Source organism: Acinonyx jubatus, chromosome B2 (assembly GCF_027475565.1).
Source record: "Acinonyx jubatus isolate Ajub_Pintada_27869175 chromosome B2, VMU_Ajub_asm_v1.0, whole genome shotgun sequence".
Lineage (NCBI taxonomy): Eukaryota > Metazoa > Chordata > Mammalia > Carnivora > Felidae > Acinonyx > Acinonyx jubatus.
The window spans coordinates 2747317-2768781 of record NC_069385.1 but is presented as its reverse complement, the minus strand read 5'-3'; the positions used below and the strand labels follow the sequence as shown (position 1 = coordinate 2768781).

Genomic DNA, 21465 nt, shown 5'->3' with positions numbered 1-21465 from the left:
CATACCCTCATTCTGTGGGGTAACAGACTTTGGCCCTTCCGCCCGCTGCTAGATTTTTTTTTATGTAAAAAATAATTCTGCAAGGAGTATTCTTGGACATAACTCATGAATGTCTCATTAATTCCACAGAACGCGTCTCTACGCATTGGCGTAGCAAGTTAACAGTCACAGACACCTTGAGGCTAATAAGACACATGTCAAGTTGTTTTCCCAAAGCCTGGATCAACCCACACCCCTCAGCAAAGTTACAGCCCCTGCTAGTATTAACCATGGCTCCGCAAAGAGTGGCGATCTGCACGGTCAAAAGTCGCCTACGCTTTGCATTTGCATGTATTTGATTATTGGTAGTGGGTTAAAAGTATTTGGTGCTTGTTCGTATTTTTCTAGTTTGTAAAGGACATCCAGGTCTTCTGCCCATTGTTTTCTGTTGGAGAGTAGTTTACTTATCTTCTTTTTTTAAGGTTTATCTATATATTACATTGTTTAAATATTTATTTTTGAAAGAAAGAGCCTGAGTGGGGGAGGGGCCGTGAGAGAGGCAGACACGGAATCCAAAGCAGGCTCCAGGCTCCGAGCTGTCGGCACAGAGCCCGACGCAGGGCTCGAACTCATGCACCGCGAGATCGTGACCTGAGCCAAAGTCAGATGCTTAACTGACCGAGCCACCCAGGTGCCCCTTAATGTTTATTTTTGAGAGAGAGCAAGAGAGAGAGTATGAGCATGTGTGAGCAGGGAGGGACACAGAGAGAGGGAGACAGAGAGAGAGAGAGAGAGAGAGAGAGAGAGAGAGAGAGACAGACAGCAAGTGGGGGAGTACAGAGAGATAGGGAGGAGGAGAGAGAATCCCAGGCAGGTTCCTCACTGTCAGCACAGAGCCTGACGTGGGGCTCAAATGAACCGTGAGATCATGAGCTGAAGTCAGATGCTTAACTGGCCAGGCGCCCCTGAAACTAATTCTTAATAGTGCTTGTGGGAATCCTTGTTTTGTTCCTGAATTAATCATGGGGCTGCATTAAGTGAGCGAAGTAAGGCTTTCTTTACCATCTTACGAATCTCTCTTTATTGCCAATTTAATATCACAAAATCAGAAATGGTTTTAGATTTTGTCAAATTACTTCTCACTCTTTTAAGATTATCGTAGGTATAGGGTTCCCTCCCTCACATGGATTTAATCCATCGGTCCTCCTCTTTCTGGGATGTCGCTGTTCCAAGAATGGGCTGTACTTGCGAGGTGACGGCTTTTGCGCTAAGGGGGGTTAGCCATCAGTTGGCAGGCCAGGGACACCTTTGTTGCAAGGGTGACAAGAGACGGTGGGCACGGGAGACACGGGGACTTACCGGACTCCAAATCACCCACACGGTACGTGTCCACCTTGGGGGGGATGTCAGAACATCTCTGTCTTCAGTCACATGCTTTCACGCTTGGAAGGACTCACCTAGCCCTACGTGGGTCGCTCATGTATCGTCACCAATCGGCGCCAGCTCCGGGGATGTGGGAATATGAGGAGAGATGAAAACCGAAATTCACAGGAGAAGACGGATTTCTTAATGTGAGCACAACAGGTGAGCAAAGATTTCGCCAGGAACCAACCCGTCCTAGAGCACAACCACCTGTGCCTTCCTGGCTCACCGGACTCAGCGTAAATGTGGAACCAAACTTAAAATACGCTTAAGTCGGTGACATAATTTAAATGCATGTGACTATAATCAGACGCTGTGTTGGGGGGGGTGTATAAATTCGATTGTATGGAATATATCTGGACTCTCTCTGATTTAGCTTATTAATGTAATACTTCCATTAATTAATTAATAATGTAATGTACCATTAAACCAAATTAACTGCATGGTCTTAATCGTGCCTACTTTTCAAATTCATATGCCGAAACCCTAATGCGCAGGACCTCAGATTGTGACTGTGTTTACAGACAGGGCCCCCGAGGAGGGAATTATGTTAAAATGAGGTGGTTAGGGTGGGCCCCATCCAGTCGGCCTGATGTCCTTACAAGAAGGGGAGGCTGGGATGGACGGACGGACACCAGGGATGCGTGTGCACGGACAAATGACAAGAGGCCAGAAGATGGCCGTCCACAGCCAACGACAGAGGCCTCGGGAGAAGCGGAACCTGCCGATCTCCTCATCTTGGACTCCCAGCCTCCAGCACTGCAGGAAAGTAAACTGTGTCAGCCCCCTGCCTGGGGTACTGAGTCACGGCGGCCTGAGCATACTGAGCCAACAGCAGAACACTGATCTGTCCCCACTGCTTCCTCGCCGGAGATCTGAGCGGAAAGAAACAGAAACCGACAGATGGCCCTCCTGCCTCATGCTCCGGACGCGCAAGGAAGGAATCTCCACTCAGAGCGGCTCTCTTCCACATGCACCGGTTGGAAAAGACGGCTCCGCGACGGGCAGAGAAGGGGATACAGCACGCTGTGGCTCACCACACCCCCGGCGCCCAGGTTTCACACTCTGAAGATGCGGAACGGCTGGTGTCGCTTCACCACCACGAGTGACTTCAGCCACTCATCAGGGCTGAGGGGCTCACCAGGGATGCGCAGAAGAACCCGTGGGGGGCTTCTCCGCTTTGGTTGTTTGGTTTCACCCCAAGTCCCAAAGGAGAATCTTACTTTCTGCGCCGTGCACGTTAAGATGGTTAAATAATGATCCCCACCATCCCTCGGAGAACCCAGCACCTTGTGGAGAAGCAGGTGGTGGGGGTTCTCACCACTTTCCAGAAGGACTCCGGAGGAGGGAGCCACAGGGGGAGGAGGGTCCCTGCGGACAGAGGGCAGGGATCACGGTCACATGAGAACTGCACCCAGGAAGCTGGTGTGTGGGTGCCATCACGCTCCCCGCTAAGCAGGGGCGAATGAGGTATCAGGGAACCAGCACAAGAACAGACGTCAGGGCCCAAGTCTCAGCTCCGGATGTGTATCCGCCAGCCCAGGGACTTTACATCAACCGCGTAGACCCGTGATGTCTCAGTTCCGTTACCTGCAAATCACAGCCAGCACTACCCATCTCACGGGTTTTCTGGAAAGTTCCATAGTGGTTGAAAATACTTGGTAAACTTTACGCTTCTAGCGGAAATTCGTTAGAACCTTAATGACTCATTTGTCCAGTTGCACACAGTGAACTGCATAGGCCGCCCCTGACCATCGCGCTCGTACTTGATTTAATTTCCCTTGTTCTGTTCAGCTTCCCAGACCACAACAAACACGACTGTGACGTTTCTGTTTCCATGGGCCTTCGCTTTGGGTAACCCTCGTCAACACATCCCTCTTTTTACAAAGGCCAGCACACCCACAACTGGACCAGTGCTCCAAACAAGTGGGGAATAAACACACTACATGAGAGGCAAGTAGTCCATGGTCATGGCCGATGTTTGTGCTACTCACTTAAGGACAAACTGTTCTCGGAGCCACTCACCAAAACACGTGCTCAGGACCAAATGTGAACTCCAGAAGATTTTTTAAGGGCTACATCAAAAAGATGAAGTTGAGTCTGTCCTTGAGGTACACACACACACACACACACTCCCTTTTGTCTTATTTTGTGTTTTATGTGCTTCTTTAAGAACAGAAATTGCAACGCTACAGGGAAAGAATCTTGAATGCTATAATGAACGAATTAGGCCAAGCACATAAAATTGCCAAAATTTTGGCCGTTTTTCTTTTTCATTTTTTTTTAGTGTTTATTTATTTTTGACAGAGAGAGACAGACAGACAGAACATGAGCGGGGGAGGGGCAGAGAGAGAGGGAGACACAGAATCTGAAGCAGGTTCCAGGCTCCCAGCTGTCAGCACAGAGCCCGACGCGGGGCTTGAACTCACAGACTGTGAGATCATGACCTGAGCTCAACCGACTGAGCCACCCAGGCACCCTTGGTCGTTTTTCAATAACAAGTTCATACGTTATACGCTATAGCCTAGAGACCAAGAGAAAAGGCTACATATGATTTCTGCCAGAGATAATTCTCCTGGGAGACAGACGGGAACGTGAAAGGGGGGCGCTCCAGCCAACGGGACTCCAGAACCGGGGCTTTCCCCCTCCTCGACTCAGACAACCCCTGTGACCGCCCGAGGGCTACAAGCTCCAGTATACAGATCTGGACTTGACTTGGATCTCAGTGTCAGTACAGGGTGGGAATTCAAATCCCGATCTGATTTAAAGCCTCCGTTTCCGTGAAAGACTGGAGACTCGAAGCAGGGTGGCTGGGAGAGCGGGCAGGAGAAGGGGCCGACCCAGGAGTTGGTCACGGATCCCCTGTGCGTGCTGGGGGCAGGTGTCCTCGACGGTGGCTTCCCCACCCCCGCCCTCGAGGAAGCACCTGCTGGGCTTGTCCTGCTCTGCCCGGGACGGTGAGCGATGCACAGAGCGCGGGGGTCCCCCCGCCATGCGTCCACGGAGCCACTTCGCTGTTCCCTCCTCACCCTGAGAAGTGTGGCACATGCTTCCCGCCAGGCAGAGGCAGCAGGGGTGGGAACCTCCTGGAACTCAGTGCTGTGTGTGCCTGCAGGACGCCTGCTCACCGCCCGAGTCCGCGTGTGCACCAGCCCCGCCCGGCACCCCCTCTGCCTTCGGTGCCCAGTCTGAGCTCCCAGCTGCGGGCCGGCACCTGTTGTGTCCTGCTGCATGAGGACAAGCGACACAGGAGGTTTCCAGACCTTAGGAACAGCTGCCCAGCTCTGGGCACCGTCGTGGACGAGCTCTGGGCACCGCCTGGAGGCCCACGAAGGAGATACCCCACCCCCGTCCTCACCCCTCCCAAGGGCATCCCACCTGCTCTGACCCACTCTAGACATGCCGAGGGCCCTCCCTCTGCCCTGTCTGCAGGGAACCACCACATCTACCGCTGAATACTTCTGGAACCCACCACCTCCTATGTTCTACTGCCCCTCTCCTGGGCGCAAGGCCGCCCTCCACTCTCCTGGGCACAGCCCCACCCGCCTGGATCCGGTCCTGCCCTTCCCCGCCCAGCTCCACACCCATCCGGAACGAGCCTCAGCTGAACCCTTTACGGCTCCCGCAAAGCTGGATTCTCCCTTCCTGTCCGGGGTCCTCTCCCTTTGTGCGGTGCACTCTGGAGAGTCTGGATTCCCCCAGTTCCTCGAACCCACCATGTTTCACAGGCCTAGAGTCCTGTGTGTGGTGTGTTGGGCCCCTTTGGAAGGCCAGCTTACCAACAGGACATGACCCCGTGCTTGTCAACACATGCTCCGCTCATTTCCCTTCGTGGTCATAACCACAAGCTGCTGTCTCAGCTGGGCTGTGCTGATGCTGTGAGGGACAGGTCGTGGCAGGCATGTGTCCTTGGCTCCTCCTTGCTGTGCTCTCACCACGCCACACCGGGGCGGGAAAGGCACAGCAGGTCATGGGAGCGATTGTCCCGCGTCTCAGGCGGGCAGGGTCTCACAGCTCCAGGCCGGGTCTGGGGTAGCTCAGAACCACCCGGGTGCCCCTGGTGGTCATGGTGTGCAGGGTGGTGACTGGCTTCATCCTGGCATTTCCACACCCTCTGGACTGCACCCATCAGGTTGTCCGGCTCACAGAGTAAGGTTAGGGCAAAAGGACCGCCGCCTTGTGGCCGCCCCCCCGGACTGAGTGACGGCGGCGACAGCTCTGAGAAATCAGCCTCGTGCACATCTTCGAGGCAGGACGTTTGCCCTGGGACCAGACGTCAACAGAAGCAGAAGGGCCAATACCAACATTTGATCAATAAAGGGGAAAAAAAAGTAAAGATCAAATGAATGTTACAAAATCTCTTAATAAATCCCTAGTTGATCAACACCAGTTCAAGCAAGCCACGCCAGGTTTGAAAATCAGTATTTTACTTAAGGCTACAGTCTGGTTCCAACTGGCTGAAGTGTTCATACCCACAACTAGTGGCTACAGTTTCCAGCAGACCTTTCCACGGGCCTGCTGACATCCAGGGCATGAACACTGACTGCCCTCCTTCTCAATATCCCCACTACCCCCATGAAAAGTACAGTAAAAGTCTAGCTCTTTGGATTCTTCCATATCAAACAGCACGCATACATACCCAAAAGAATCATAAATAAATACAAATTATAGCCCGTTACCAGGGCCCAGGCTGGGTCCAGCCACACAGCTGTGTGATCTTGGCGAGCGCTGGACTTTTCTGAGCGCTGACTTCCTCTTCTGTACAACTGGTAGCATTCTACCTCATGAGTCCGCAATCGCAGCTGTGAATTCCACGTCCAGTATGGAACACACGGACAGACGCTTCTCCAGAGAAGACCCCCAGATGGCCAACCGACACATGAAAAGATGCTCAGCGTCACTCATCACCAGGGAAATGCAAATCAAGACCACAACGAGATATCACCTCGCACCTGTCGGGATGGCTAAAGTCGACGACACAAACAACAGACGTTGGTGAGGATGTGGAGAAAAAGGAACCCTCGTGCACTGCGGGTGGGAATGCCAACTGGTGCGGCCGCTCCGGGCAACAGTATGGAGGCTCCTCAAAAAACTAAAAATAGAACTACCCTCTGATCCAGGAATCGTGTTACTGGGTATTTACCCAAAGAACACAAGAGCGCTGATTAGAAGGCATACACGCACCCCTATGTTTACAGCAGCGTTATCTACAATAGCCAAATTATGAAAGCAGACCGAGTGTCCATCGACTGAAGAATGGATAAAGAAGATGTGGTACGTCTATACAATGGAATATTCTCAGCCATAAGAAAGAATGAAATCTTGCCATTTGCAATGACACGGATGGAACCAGAGTGTATTAGGCCAAGCGAAGTAAGTCAGAGAAAGACAAATACTATATGATTTCACTCATATGTGGAACTTCAGAAACCAAACAAACAAGCAAAGGAAAAAAAAAAGAGAGACAAAGCAAGAAATAGACTCTTAACTACAGAGAACACACTGACGGTCACCAGAGGGGAAGTGGATGGGGGCAGCTGAAATACACAGTGGCGATTAAGAGTACGCTTCTCGCGATGAACGCTGAGTAAGGTATGAGATTCTTGAATCACTATGGTACATTTGAAACTAATATAACACTGTATGTTAACCACACTGGAATTTAAAGAAGAAAAGAAAATAACGCTTCTATTTTCATCCTCGGTGTCATCAACCTAAGCTAGGGGGCCAAATGTTCTTATGCCAATAATGTGATGCTAATAATTTTTCAACTTCTCCTAAATAATCCTGGAGTTTCTCAAATTCTCGTCCCATTCCACTGCCTGGGTACGAGCTCTTCCCCGAATACTCTGACGGCCTCGTTCCCATTGACGTGAACATGTCGGTCCGCCCCGCCTCCGTCCCGTTCCCGTACTGCGGACTGACGTGTGTATGTCCCACAGGGAACCTGGTGGATATTCATTTATCCGACGTTCTGCTCTTATTTTTGCTACAACCTCCCCCCATAGCACCCTGGCTGCCACGTGTAAGAAACAACCGGTAGACCGATCGGAGGGTCATTCTTCTCTGGGCCTCAGGGCCTTCATTCATACGACTTGTCTGCCAATCCCGCCCTTCTCTCCAGACACCCACGCAAAGCAGCCCCAGTGCCCCACCCCCGGCCGGTGTCTCCCAGGAGGGGTCCCACACCTTGTCCCCCGTTTGCACAAAGTACTCCGTATGTTTTTTACGACGGCACGGAACGTGAAGCCACGGCAATTTGTGCACGAAACAGCAAGCCCATGTAGGCTGCACGCCCCAGCCCTGTTCTGTCGAGCTCTGAATCTATCAGGATAGCTAGGACCTGACCCACAGCACACAGTTAGTAAGCGTGAAGAAGGAATAAAAGAAGGCGGTTGTAGAACCATTTATTACCAAATGTGGTACAGCCGTCTGTACTTGAAACAGCTACTGATTTTTTTCTTTTCAGTAAAGGAGAGGAGTTCTAGACCATCGGGAACATGGGCAGTGTGGAAGTTACCAGGATGCTGAAAACGGTCATTTGTTTCTGGGACCCTCAAGGAAGGAACAGCAGTATACATGTTAAAAGGCACCTTTTCACACTCTACCCAGAAGGGCCAGCACTAAAGGAGACCAGACTGCAGCCTCACAGCTGCTGAGACAGCTTCCAAACAGGACAAAATCTACAGGGCACGTGTTGTGGCGACACGGCCCCCGATGATGCTAACCCCGGTGAGGGAGAGCCCCAGGGGCTCGTCGTCCGGAAGGCACGCTCTGGATTCATTTACAGAGAACTCCGAGTCATGCCCTGGTCAGAACATCCCTAAACTTGCATCAAGAGTACAAAATAGAGGGTTCACTGACTCAAAGTATGTTTATAAAACTCTTTACAGCCGCTACTGGGCTTTCTCTGGTGTGGGGTTTGTTTTTCTTTGTTCCCCTCACCCACCATTACCAGACAGAAAGAAGGCTCGGATTGCAGCAGCTTTGGGACAAAACTTCCAGCAAAAACTCCAGAAGCTCAGTCCTACCCTCTTCTCTGCAAAGACCCCATGTGGCTGTCCCCACGCGTGCAGAGAATCATACGAAGCACACGGGAAGAATACAGGTACAGACGTCAAGCACCAACACGAAGTACTTTACGAATCATGTTTCCACTGGAAACACCCCAGAGCTGACACAATCCTCATGAGGATTGAGTCAGTGGGTAAGATCAGCCGGCCGACTGGAGCACAACCCTACCCCAAAATCTGAGGTAAATGAAAAGTCCCTCCCACAGAACTTGCTCCAAACCTTGTTCAGGGGAGGAACTGGCTGCCCTATCCCCACGTCCCCAAGAAGGAAGCTGCGTGGGGAAGAGGGAAGCGACAGTCACGGAGGCAGGACCGCGTCAGGGCAGAGCAGATGGCTGGCCTCGGCGAGAAATTCAGAAGAGAAACTCACAGTCCGGAGAGTCTGCCCGGCATCGTGACGATGGGCCCAATTACACATTTATAACCCAATCAAAGTGGAAACCGTCAAGAGGGCTCATCATCTACTTCATCTTCCCTGAGCCCGTGATCTGAAAAGAACAGTGATCAGTGGTCCCCAAATAGAAAAGTTATCAAAAGGCAATTTTCTTCCGGCTGATTGATCCAGGAATGACGAAAGCAGCAAGCTGAACTCTCATCAGAAGTTTGTATCTAAAATCGGAGACGTGCTCTGCAAGGCAAGTAATGCTTGGGTCACTCACGATCAGGACATCTCCGGATATTCTCCCATACTTCAGAGGGTGGGGACGTCACGGGCCGCCTTTCTGGGGGAACAGAGATCGGGGGAGCACTCTTCAAAAGTTGTTGACGGCTTCTAAAGCAATCCACCTTCCTGCTAACGTCAGCAACGTTCCGCCCAGTTAAGTGGTTGGGCAGGTATCTGAATCCGTTGTGTAGAAATGCTAGCAAGTACCATTTTCGAACGCCAGTATGTTTTGGTTTCGCTGATAAAACATGGGGATAATTTCCCCCAAAGAAGATACACAAATGACTTAGCAAGCATACGAAAAGATGCTCAACATTACTCATCATTAGGGAAGTACAAATGAAAGTCACACACACACACAGCACCTCGTACCCACCAGGATGGCCATGATAGAGAAAAACTCCCCCAGAAAACCACAACTGTTGGTGAGGACGTGAAGGCGGGGGAGCCCTCGTGCCTCGGTGGTGAGCACGTATGCACGGCTGCTGTGAACAACAGCATGGCCGTGACTCACAAAATGGAACGTAGAATTCCCATACGATCCGATAACCCCGCTTCTGGATATACACCCCAAAGAACTGGAAACATAATCTCAAAGAGCTATTGGCACACCCGTGCTTACAGCAGCGTTTTTCATAACAGCCAAAAGGTAGAAGCAACTTAGTGTCTGGGGACAAAGGAATAGATCAACACGATGTGGTGTCTAAACACAGCAGACTGTTACTCAACCTTAAAAAGGAAGGGCATTCTGACACGTGCTACAACCCGGAGGACATTGTCCTCAGGGAAATAAATCAGCCACAAAAGGACAAGTATCGTATGGCTCCACTTATATGAGGTTCTTAAAGTTGCCAAGTTTATAGAGATGGAGAGTAGAAGGGCAGGTGCGAGGGGCTGGAAGTGGAGGTGAATGGTGGTCAACGAACTTGGAACCACTGCCCTATATTCTTTTTCTTCTTAATTCTTTTTTTTAATGTTTACTTATTTTTGACAGAGAGAGAGAGAGAGAGAGCGCGAGCGAGCATGAGCGGGGGAGGAGCAGAGAGAGGGGGAGACACAGAATCCAAAGCAGCCTCAAGACACTCAGCTGTCAGCACAGAGCCCGACGCGGGGCTCGAACTCACAGACCGCGAGATCATGACGCGAGCCAAAGTCGAACGCTCAACCGACTGAGCCACCCAGGCGCCCCTGCACTATATTCTTTAAAAAAAATTTTTTAATGTCTATTTACTTTTGGGAGAGAGAGAGAGAGAGAGACAGAGTGCAAGCAGGGGAGGGGAAGAGATAAGGAGACACAGAATCCGAAGCAGGCTCCAGGCTCCGAGCTGTCAGCACAGTGCCCGACGCGGGGCTCGAACCCACAAACCACGAGATCATGGCCTGAGCTGAAGCCTCACGCTTAACCAACTGAGCCACCCAGGTGCCCTGCCACGGCACTATATTCTTAAAAATGTATAACATGGTAATTTTTTTTAAAAAGGAGGCTCCATGCCCTATGTGGGGCTTGAACTCACAACCCTGAGATCAAGAGTCTCACACTTTACTGACTGAGTTAGCCAGGTGCCCCAAGACGATAAATTTTATGTTATGTGTATTTTAGCACAAGTAAACTTCTTTTAACATGAGGATTAAAAAAAAAACCATAAAAGATATACTCTGTGCAAATAGTTCATTTTCCTGCTTTTTTAAAAACATGCCTGAACCATAAATTGAGTTTGTAATATACATACATTGAAACATTTTAGTGGTATGTGCATTTTTGTAAAATCTGTCTTTCTGACACCTCTACAGGACAGACACAAAAGGCCAGATTTCATGTCTTTGAGGCAAAAAATACGTCGCAGGAACACACAGTTCTTTATAGATAGCAGCTTTCAAAATTTCCACATCCGTCGACCACCGGGATGGGCCAAAAAGTGCCCCATTTTTCCCTGCTGTTGTAAAAATGCAGAACCACGTGCCAAAGAAAGTAGCCGGAACAAACAGCATACGGCAAGCAGCCCCTGGGGGAGATCAGAACTTTATCATCCTTGATTAGGTATTTCAAATGGGATAAAGTTTGGAAGGTGTGGATGAAGAGATCCAGAGCATTTGGTGTGAACAGCTCTGCAATCTTCCAAGCTCGCCAAGGCATCAACCCGAAGTGAGAGTCTGCAAGGCTCTGAACCCCCAGGGCCCTGAAGGTACAAAGGACAGGTGGCTCTCTGGCCCTTGGGTGGCTGTGGCAGAGAGGTCATAGATGTACAGGCGAGGAGCCCAGGACCAGGACGTGGTAGGAGCCCACGAGATGTTTGGGGAGGGACCGTCACCTGCTGAGGGAGATCTCCCCAATGGAAGCAGACAGCGTGCAGGAACGTGAGGCCATTCGGACAGGCAAATACCAAGGGCCCTGGAAAGCCAGAGTGACAAAGACCTGAGACTGGCGAATGGTCATACGGACGCGTTGAGACACAACTGCCCACAGTCAAACCTTCAGGTGAGACCACAGCCTTGACTCACAGCTGGAAGCAACATCACGAGAGACCCTGGGACACAGGCACCCCACCAAGCTGACCCACAGCCATAGTATGACACGAAGTGCTCGCTTTTTACGTGGGTACGTTTGGGGTAATTTGCTGTGCATCAAAGGTAGTTAATGCAGGAGGTAAAAAGCCAAAACAGGAGATAAAACCACTCTCAAACATAAGATGATTCATTTTTAATGCTTATCCGTCCCTACACAGAAGCAAAGTCGTAGACTTTCAGACATCGATGGCCAAAGTCAAGTGTGGCACTGTGGACCATTCTGGAGCGTGACCCTCACCTCTAAAAGCTTTTTAGCCACAATTTTCTTTGTCATGTTTGAAATGAGACAACTCCCAGTTCCTACAGATGACAGGGAAGAAGGGAATTTCCCCACAATTCCACTGTGTCTAGCACGTCATTTAAATGCAATTTTCCTGTTTCCTTTCATCAGGGTGTCGCAGAGAAAACTGTCCGACATTGTGAAGACAAGAAGAATGATACTTTTGAGAAAGTGGGTGACACGGCTGTTAGAAGTCAGGGGCAGGGAACAACCCCCAGCTCGTCACTCCAGTCCTGGTCTGTTTGTAACATATTGAAGAAGGTATCTGGTAACCGTCTCCATTCAAAATTGGAGGAACCCGCCAGCCCACGGCTGGTTCAGGTAGAAAGCATCCAGTAATAACTGTGATCACTGGGCGTGGAAATAAGGAATTCCAAGGCAGGTAGAGTCCGTGATGCTACGTCAATGATGGAGGGAGAGCCCCCCGCCCACTACAACACTCTCGATACCGAAAACAGACACTCAAGTTCGGTCACAGCGGCCCCACTAAGTTAGGGGGATAGGAGAGGGCCAGCATGCACGGCACGATGACGCATCAGCGGTCTGATAAGAACAAGTGAGGCCGATTTGTCAGCCTCTGCCTTCAGTTCTGGCTCTGAAATCAGCAGAGGAGAAAAGCAAAGTTGGGGCAAAGACCACAGGCTGAGTGGGGAAACTGGGTGACGGGCCCCAGGAGAGGCCGCCCGGCAGGGCCCAGTCAAGGTCAGGGCTGGACCCTGTCGTGGAGCAGACGAGACCTGGACTCGGAGGTGAGCTGAGTTCTCTGACCACGCGCCCACGAATCGGCAAGCGTCAGAGATCCCAGCCGGGTGGGCAAGAGTTCACCCATGTTCGCATTTACGAGGAGAACGGGACAGACTTACTGGGGAGCCAGGGGGTCTGAAATCTGCGATCCTGATGGATGTGGCCTCTGCCCCGACCGAGTCCCCATTTATAAGCCGAGCCAGTGATATGGTCCTGTCGATGCTCGGGAGGGTCCTGCCAGCTGACAGATCACAGGTTGTATGTCCGCTCTAAAGTCAATTTGGGGAAAAGATCACACACAAAAAAACACTGTGCGAAAAGGTCCTCGGTGGAGATTAAAGAAGCAGAGTGGTTCAAGGAAGCACGCAGCAGGGTCCAGGGGTTGGGGACGCGGAGGGAGAGACACCAAACCCAGGGTAAACACTGCATCGGTACATAAATCCTGACCCGGCGGTGATATTTCACCCTGAAACCATCAAAATTCAGGCAAGATAAGCGAGCTGACGATACTCATCTTTCACGTTAACACCAGACAACAGCCGTAATTAACCAGTTAACCCGCAGGTACTAATGAGACACGCATCCTATCATTGCCAGAATCCCCCCTCTTTGAGCAGTGAGCTATTAACGGGCAGAAGTTTGTCAAATCGTGGTCTCAGTTCAATAAATGCAGCAGATACAGGCTAGTCATTGTTCACCCGCAGACAGGGCCAGTCGGACCTCCAGATCTTTTTCTTGATTTCAGTCCTGATTTTTAAACAAATGCATATTCCTCTAGAAGACGTGTTGGGATGTCATGGCAGTGCTCATTCTGCGGAGAAACCGGACACATCTCTCTGTGGCCGGGAGACCGTCTGGGAGTGGGGACAGCCCCAGACGACCAAGCATCTCAGGGACCGCGGTCCCCGGCCACCTGCCCGTGACGCCGGGGGGGCTCCGTGTGCAGAGGGCGGGACACTCTTGCCGCCTTCACAGACTCTGCCTCCCGAGAAGGAAGGCTTCTTCTTCTTGGCTGAGACACCCTTGCCGTGGGCCACGCCGAGAGCAGAAGCGGGCTCCCACATTCCCCCCGCGCCCCCGGCTTCCAGAGCGGGTCAAAGGTGTGGGTGTGGGAGCCCCACAGGGCTGCACCCTGGGTGGGCACCCCAAGCCCCTTCCTAGCCTTCCCAGCTGCCCTGTCCCTCCCATCTCCCCTCAGTCATCATACTCCCACTCGCTCTGAAGCTACCTGTGTACTTGTGTGGTGCCGGGTCCTGGGCCACGTGCGTCCACGTGAACACGGGGGATGCGCTGATGGGCCCCAGGTCTGGGCCATATGTGTGCATGTGGAAGCAAGGGAGGTCATGCTCGGTACATGCTCCTACACACACACACACACACACACACACACACACTCTCACTCTCTCTCTCTCTCTCTCTCTCCCTCTCTCTCTCTCTCTCTCTCCAAAAAGGCCAGAGAGCTGGGCTCTGTGCTATGGAAACACCGGTCCCAGGCATGGAGGAACCTCCTCTCCCCCCAGCTCCCACCCGGCCAAAGCTGGGGGTGGAAGGCCCGCAGTGCTGAGGTCAGGCTCCTGGAACAGACAAGGAACTCAGGGAATAGACGTGCTGGCCAGCTCTGCACAGGTCTGCCGGCCCCCCACCTCCAGAGGCCCCGGTGGTGGTACCTGGCCGTAGGGGACGGGGTCAGGGAGGGCCCCACGGACAAGCAGGAGGCAGTCCGCCACAAGACGCTCTGAGGCGTTTGCCACCTCCTTACCGATTGCTGCTAAAAACAGCCGATGTATCCCGCAGTTCTGATGTGCTTGTTGCAAACAGTTACCATCAGATCAATATCAATAAGGAGCCACAGTCATTTTCTGCCCCGTCCAGCTCTCCGCGGATGCCGGGGACAGGTGCGGGGGCTCGGCGGGAGACCTGGGCTGTCCGTCCGCTAAAGCGCCCTCCACCCCTGCAGCCGGAAAACAGGAACCGCCAAGGGTCGCCCACCCGGAAAATTCTTCAGAGTCATCCATGACAATAAATAGGTTATTTTTGTTTAAAAAGAGCGACGCGACGCGTTCGGAAAGTTATTTATGGAAAACAGGAAAGGTCTAATTTGAAAGGGTGGTTGACTTTGATTAGGGACAATGGCGCTTTGAACCCGGCCGGCGGGCGCTCCGTGGAGACAGGGCCAGTGAGGTGAAAACATCCACGTCAGCGGCCGGCAGTTTCCAGCTGGTCCCGGGTGGGGACGACTAGCAGGGCCGAGGACCCAGGCGAAGGCACCAGATCCCCTGTCGTCAAGATGTCGAGCCTGAGCCTGAGGGGACAGCGGACTCGGAGCCCGACTGGTGCCCAGAACAATGGGCTGATGTCTTGATGTCTTTGGAGGGAGGCCGGGGTGAGGAGAGGGCTTAGGAATCAGCAAGCACCAGATAGGAAATCTAGGAATGCATTCAGCAGTTATTTATGGAAACAGCAGAACTCTAACTTGAAAGAGGCCAGAAATGAGCCAGAAACGAGCATCGTGATTTCAAACAAAGAAGTGTTTGAAAATTCACGCTTCTCCCAAACATTGCTGCGTGAATACAGATACTTGGAAAGTAAACCGTGAGGAACAAATAAATGGTGGCCAAGGCTCTAGGGTTTCCCCGTTGTCCGTCCAGGCCCGCGGCCGGGGCTCCTGCACGCTGCCCTCCCGAGGTCAGTGCCACCCCGCCACCGGGTGGGATGCAGGGGACACGCGAGCAGATCCCCTCGGGGGACACGGTGGTCTTACCCCTCACTGGTTCCCGACAGGAGAGGACCCGGGGCCCCCACCCCACCCTCACTCCCACCGAGAGTCCTACCAGCCCGCTGCCCGCCCTGTGCTCGTAACCGACCTGTGGAAATACTCCTGGTCGGCCCTACACGGGAAAGGTCACCAAATGAACAGAGGAGCAAGGTTAGAGTCACAGCGGGTCCCTGGCACCTGCTGCTCCCAGAGGCGGGTAGCCTGTTGTCAGCCCCTCCAGAGGTAACAACTCTCATGCCTTGCTTCTTGGTGAGTCCGGAATGCCGAGGACTCCCCGACACGACAGATGAAGAGTTAACGAAGTTCCTTCTCTTTCCGATCACATCTTCTCTGTTCTCCAGTTCTACGTACCAGAGACTCCCTCAACATTTTCCCCATTTTTCTGAATTTTTTGGCAGCCCTGTTTCATTTAATTTTATCTTAAGTTTATTTATTTGAGAGAGCGGAGAGGGTCAGAGAGAGAGAGAGAGAGAGAGAGAGAGAGAGAATCCCAAGCAGGCTCCGCACCGTCAGCACAGAGCCCGACACGGGGCTCGATCTCACAAACCATGAGATCGTGACCCGAGCCAAACCCAAGAGCCCGACACTTAACCGGCTGAGCCACCCAGGCACCCCAGCCGCCGTATTTTAAATCTGGAAGAATACTTTTTCTTCCTTAATTATTGCTTCTTCATTTCATCCTCTTGGCCATGATGCCAATATTTTCTCAAATCTCTCCAGGTTCATAAAGTTCTCCTCTGTTCTCTGAGCCATATCTGCTTCTTCCGGGGTCACCACGTGCTTGTTTTCCTCTGTAAGGTGAGGAAGCCGTCCGTCCAATAACAGAAAGCTGGGCGCAAACTGGCTTCACCTCGGTGAGGGACCTGGCGTATGACGTCTTCTCCCCTGCAGTTTTGAGCCGGGCCTTCTCTGGACTCTCCCGTCATTGCAGCAGACCAGTCTCCTGAAGGGCAAGTCCATCCCTGTCATTTTGCTCCTCGGACCCTCGGTGGCTCCTCCTTCCGTCACGTGAAGTTGTTCCCAGTAAGACCTCGCCCTGCCTCGTGCACGACAATCCCACACCATTCCCACTCCACCTGGGCCACTTTCCCTCCCGCTCTGCCCCCTCCGGGTGCCCCTGTGCTAGGCCCACCTGGAGGCGACTTCCTGGACCCCCTCCTGCTAAGACCTTCCCCCTCTGAACTGACATCACGATCCGTGCTTCATATTCCCGGGGCACTTAGCCTGCTGCGGTGTGAACAGCACTTGGGATATCTACTCGTTTCGTTCTACCAGATTCCAGTCTGCTTCCATTTACACCTTTGTATGTAGCCCGCACGTTAAAAAAAGGCGGATCGTTATGACCGAAGTACTTCACTGGTCGTCTGCCCAGTTTGGCTTACCAGTGGCCGTAGCCGCTGGAGCTCTGGGAAGGCTTCTTTCGTAACCCAGCACGTAAGGGACGTGTGCCGGAAAGACTGGACTCCCCTTCGACCAACGTGGTCTTAGTTAACTTGAGAAGGAAGCTCTTGCTACAGAGGTACTTAACTCTACCAAGTTTAGGTGGAACCACGTGGGAACGCGGCTGTCTGCAGATTTCCAAAATGGATAGCCTGGCATAAAACAACCTCCAGGTGTGTGAACACCTGAGAAGCAGGGGCCGTGTTGACGTGGGGACGGTCCATGCCGCCATCTTCCAGGAGCCCAACTAGAGGCCACGGACACGCGGGCGGGGCTGGTTTCCACGCAGTGCTGAGAGACACGGCACAAGAGGGACACAGAGAAGGTGCAAGGTCTCACTGCAGAGGAAAATCATAAGCCTGGTCATACAGATTTTATTTACCAAACACAAGTAGGTATTGGATGCTGCCCCAATATTTACTATCTGAAAGGAAGGCAGATATTTTTGGATTGCGTTACAATGACTAGAATTTGCTCAAAATAATCTGGAAATCAGTGGTGGCAGGGGGGAGCAGATGCATAAATAAGACTTCTTTACTTAAGAAGTCTTGAAATTATGTGTCTGGGACAGATCTGTGGAGATTTAATATACTCTTTTCTTCTGTATGTGCTCACAATTTTTACGATAAGATTCACTTTTTAAGAAGGGATGTAACCTCTCATGCAAATGAGTGTGGTTGTAGATTCTTTACAGAGATTCTAACTTTTAAAATGCTTTTGATATTAAAAGCATCCCAGAGCAACATGAAATAACTTTAAAGCTGGGTGCTTTAAAAATGCAGCTGTGACCCTGGGCACGTATAACTCTATTTCGTATGTCGAGCCATACTTGGTCGTATCCGCACCCCCTACCCGGCATCGCGGCACAAAGCCAGCCCGTGCCGTCTCATCAGCCTCCTGCCACCCAGGGCGTCCCCCCTACGTCCCTCCATGTCCCACAGACGCCACCTGCTCCTGACAAAAGCTATTCCTTCGTTCAGGGCATGTCCTGCCCCCCTCCCCCGACCCACGGCTCCAGCCCTCCGCTAAGGAGTCAGTCCGTCACGATGCACAGCAAGTCTGCTCACATAGGAAGTTGGATCCCCCGGTAACTGAGCCCCAAGTGTGCTCTTCGTTCATTAAATGCACTATCAAGGCTTGACTCTCTGCCTTTGAGTCTTCTGTCCTTTATTTCACATAAGAAACTTTGGCTTTCCCAAGCACGACTTAAACTCCGCGAGGAGGGGATACTGTCTGAATGTCTCTCCCGACAGGTGAGCGCCTTTATGAAGACTTCCCAGCTTACATCACCGGGACAGGGAGGAATTACCGCGGTTTGTGATTCATCCCTGGGTGTGAGTGGGTTGGGGGCAAGGTGAGAAAAAGAACAAGACCGAGTTTCAAAGAGGCCTTTGGACCTGCATCAGACTTATAGACAGTAAGCAGCCAAAGGGAGCTTGAAGGTTGGTCTTTTTTTGTAATTTTTTTAAAGCTTATTTATTTATTTTGAGAGACAGAGGGAGAGAGAGAGAGCGCGCACACAAGCAGGGAGGGGCAGAGAGGAGGAGAGACAGAATTCCAAGCAGCCTCCAAGCTTGGAGCCCATGCGGGGCTCTAACTCACAAACCATGAGATCACGACCTGAGCTGAGATCAAGAGTCAGACGCTTAACCGACTGCACCACCCAGGCGCCCGAATTCTAGGTCTTTTAATTCTAAATTCCCTGCGTCTGGTGCTGCCCCTGCGGCCCCACTGTACGTGCCGGTGCTCAACACTCAAGTGCACAGTACGTCATCGGTGATGGCAGCTGAATTTCCCAGATTTGCCCGTGGGTTGAACATTTAGGAGCTGTGTGTATTTAGATGTCCATCCCCAAGTGGATCTTTGGCTGCGGTCGTTAGCACACGGATCCATACTCGTTCGCCACAAATAGCAATTTTACGAAACGCGGCTCACGTTACAAGACCTGGCTGGCCAGCCACCAGCACAAACAGGCAACACATTAGCGGGAATAAAACCGCAAAGAGAATGACAATTGAGTGACGGATGTTGCCCCTTAGGTCACGACGCAACGAATAACACACACTGCCCCTCACGTTTGCCTCCAAGTAAGACAGTGCACACTGCGAAGACGCGAGGGCACGGAGGACAGGGCCCAGGGGGACGGCAGGGTGAAGGGGGACCCTCAGTGTCCCCCCCACATGCCATCCGTCCCTACCAGCCCCCGTCTCCCTCCTGCCTTTCCCCCTCTTCTGCTCCGAGTCAGCCTTTGTTCTGCAGCAAACAGCGAAGACAGAAGGAGATGGAAAGAAACCCAGCCAGAAAGGAAACGGCGGTAGAAATCAGAGCAAGAAAGGAAGCCTCTGTTCCCTCACGTGTCAACCCACAGACGTTTGGAGAACTACGAGGTCTGAGCACCGCCACACAGCTGAAGACGCTGCGGGCTGACGGACCGTGGAGGAAGCAGACACCCCGCCTCGGGACAGGCAGCGGCGGCAGGGGGCCCACGACCTTCACCACCCCCAGGACCAACGGTCCTCACGTCGGCCCCGTGCGCGACGTCTCCTTGTAGTCCTGTCCCCGGTCCCTCCCTCAACCTGCTGCCCAGACTCGCCACCCCTGGGAAATCTGAGCCTCTTTCTGCCTGGACGCCTGGGGTCCCGGGCGCAGAAGAGCTGTGCCCCGGTGGCCCCAGACGCTGCCCTCCTCGTGTGGCTTCAGGTCCCAGCACTGGGCCACTCCTTCATTTCTGCCCCCCACCCCAGGTTGCTCCCAAAATGACACAGTGGCCTCTGTCCCAGGGACAAAGCCCTCTCTTGAATTCCCCACCGCAGGATGCTAACGCGATGACACCCTCCCTCCCCCAACAGTGTCCCCACCAGGAGTGCCCCGTCCTCAGCCCCTCCGCAAGGGGACACATACTAGCCTTCCTGTGCGTCACTCTCAAACCCCATCATTCTTTCCCGGGATGGTGGGCTCAGGTTTAAATCTTATGACGAGTAAGAATGTAAAGCAAGAAATGGCCTGTGCCACGCATGGTTTAATCGTAATGTTTTGCTCGTCCTTAAGCAGCGCCCTAAGGTTTTCAGAGGCTGCTTTTCTGTTTAACCTACGGGGCAATTCACCCAAGGAACACATTTCGGAACAAACTTCCCCTCCGCTACTTATAGGCAATAAAATGTACCAGCTTTCTCCGTTTTAATTCAGTAACGAAACGAGGACCATAAACGCTCAATTGAAAACAAAGGCACAGGCCTCCCTCGGCTCTTTTGGTCCCACTTACTTAATAAAACACTGGTGTTGAAATGCCACGGAAGGCAAATGGGATGTTCTTGCTCTTTTTCTTGCGCAGGGTTCACCCTCGGCTCACGTCATAAATGTCGGGGGTCTGCTCACCGCGCCCCACTCAGAGCCCCGAGCCCCCGGGCAGCGGGAGGGAGAGCCGGGAAGGGCGGGCCAATGCTGGGGGGCTCTGTGGCGTCCCCAAAGTCTGTCTCAGAGGGTGAGAATAATCGGGATCCCAAGAAGACAATCGGCGGGAGCTTGGAGATGAGTACCAGTGACCCAGACACAAAGGACACAGTGGCTGCTCACTTACAGCAAGACCCTTGATCAGAGCCTCCGAGGGAAGCCGGCTCCCTGCAAACAGCGTCCTGTCTGCCCTCAGTGTCTCCTACTGCCCTACTTTCCGGAGACTCACACCGCCCTCTGTGACCGATGCTTCCGGAAGGCCATTAGTAACATAAATCCTAACGTTTATAGCCATGTTCTTACAGCCAAGTCACTGTAGGGTGAAAAGCAACAAAAGAGAAGAGAAAGTTAAATGAGGGATGGAGAGAAGGTCTGTCAGTGGGGGGACATGTGGCCCCACTGTGTGCCTCTGGCTAAGCCCACCCGGGGTCGCTCCGGTCCACGCTCCAGTGTGTGGGGACCCACACTCGCACCCCAGAGTCTGGCTTCACGGACACGCACGCGGGTCCGAGAAACCAGAGGCCAGGCTTGAAACCCACGTGTCCTCATGACCATTAACACCTTCACGCGTCTCTGTATGGGACTGGGCGTGCTGCAGGCGTCTGAAACCCGAGACTTTAATTTTATAAATTATATGCAATTACATTCTTTTTTATTTTGAGAGAGGGAGAGAGCACGAGCAGAGGAGGGGCAGAGACAGAGGGAGAGAGAGAATCCCGAGCAGGCTCTGGGCTCTCAACGCAGAGCCCGACGTGGGAGTCAATCTCACAAACCACGAGATCCTGACCTGAGCCAAATCTAAGAGTCAGACACTTAAGCCACTGAGTCACCCAGGCGTCCCTGTGCAATCACGTTCTTAATTAGGAGAAAGTGTTGAAAAGGCAAGAACGATGACCATGCCCTCCCAACCCGGCAATGAGTAAACGAGAGAGAAAATGCTTCCAGAGTCAGTTATAATCTATAGACCTCATTCCCTCAGTTCCAGACATCTGAAATGTTCAAAATTATCTCATTAGTTTAAATTATTAGTTTTAGGTTTACCTTATTAATTATGTGGTCACATAATGTCAGA

At 52.2% G+C, this 21465-nt stretch overlaps 1 protein-coding gene across 3 annotated transcripts in view; it reads right to left on the bottom strand.

The window, feature by feature from the left end:
• Positions 1-21465, bottom strand: part of RPS6KA2 (ribosomal protein S6 kinase A2) — a 345106-nt gene that overhangs the window by 190248 nt on the left and 133393 nt on the right. The gene's annotated exons all lie outside the window — the stretch shown is intronic.